A 1,618-nucleotide genomic window follows, 5' to 3' on the forward strand; every position below is an offset into this window, starting at 1 on the left:
GAGTCCTTTCCCGCCCTCGCCCAGGCCCCGCCCACATCTCGTGGAGTCCTTTCCCGCCCTCGCCCAGGCCCCGCCCACTTCCTCGGGTGTCCAGCCCAGGCCTTGCTTCTGCCCCACGCTATTCGTCACAGGCCCGGAAGTGGACGGCAGTGACTGACGCTCACACCGCGGCGCGTGAGTTTTCCTCTGTTTGTTTTGTCTGCGCTTCCCAGGCCTCTGGTGCTGGTATAGCAGGGATGTGGGGTCCCCCACAGACCTGGAAATTCCATCCCCTCCTTCTCAACCCAGAACAAATTGAGACTTCCGGGTGTGAGTGCGTGGGTCGCTTCCTTTTGAGTTTAAAGTCGTCCTGAGTCTGATCCGGTCCCCCGTCTTTCTACAGTGGGGCCGTGGAGACACCTTCTGTGATACTGTGCTGTAGCTGGCCTAGAGTTAGAGCCTGAACAACGCCATTTTATAAAATGCAAAACTGTTTTTAAAATAAGTTGCAACGGCTGCCCCATTCTCCTCACAATAACTGCTGGCCTTGGCTTCTGTAAATAGAACTGCTAGTTTGTTCTGCAAACTATGTAAAGCTGCTTACCTTTTCTTATCAGTAACTGCCAGAATTGCTAGCCTTTGCTTACCGGTAATATCTAAAATAAGCAGCCCAGGCTAATTCCATCCTGGCTCCTGTGACTTGTAATAAGTAACTAAGATCTGTGACTTCTATCACTACCCAGACAATGTGTAAACAAATGTTTATCTTGACTTCTGTAAACCACTTAAGCAACAAGTGGAATGACAAAAGTCCCCTGGACCTTGGAATGTCCAGAGACCCCCACCCTCATCTCTGCCCAAGAGGTGATTTACAGAATCCACTAGCCCTCGGAATGTCTGAAGCCTTTTCATCCCCATCCCCGCTCCTCACCACCACTCCCAAGGTGGTTTTTCGGGTGTAAAAAGTCTTGGCACCCTCCTTTCAATGCCACAGGTTGGAGAGACGTGAGTCCTCTGTGGTCGCCGGCATAATAAATGACCCTACAATCTGGCATACTTTTGTCTTGGTGCTAACTTTCTACGCTCGGTCTAGTACGACACTTCCATAGACAAATTTTCCTGCTGAAAACCTTTCCTAACCCTTCCTCCCGCCTCGCGCTGTTTCAAGTCCTCACCTGCCAGCTGGATGCCCCCGGGCGCCTCCCAGCCTCGCTCCCGTGAGTCCTTGAAGGGCAGCGCGGCAGCCCCAGTCCCGGGGAGGCTCGTCCTCTGCCTGGTCCTGGGATCCTGCAGACCCCACCCCTGTCTGAAGTCGCCATCACCCCCCACCTCCCTCCGCCTTCTCGTGCAGGGCCCTGCTGCTCCCTAGTTCCAACCCCTGGAAAACGAGCTCTTCCTGGAGGCAGCCATCTTATCCCATCCTCTCCCTGTTTTACCAGAAGGCAGCCTTGAGTGTGCGATGTCCAGGTTTTGGCTGGACATAGAATTGGAAAAAAAAAAAAAAAAAAAGAAAGAAAGAAAGTAAGAAAAGAACTGGGCCGGGCATGGTGGCTCACGCCTGTAATCCAAGCACTTTGGAGGCCAAGGCGGGTGGATCACCTGAGGTCGGGAGTTCAAGAACAGCCTGACCAACGTGGTG

This window comes from Sapajus apella, unplaced genomic scaffold (assembly GCF_009761245.1).
Source record: "Sapajus apella isolate SASKATOON/1434 unplaced genomic scaffold, GSC_monkey_1.0 scaffold144, whole genome shotgun sequence".
NCBI lineage: Eukaryota > Metazoa > Chordata > Mammalia > Primates > Cebidae > Sapajus > Sapajus apella.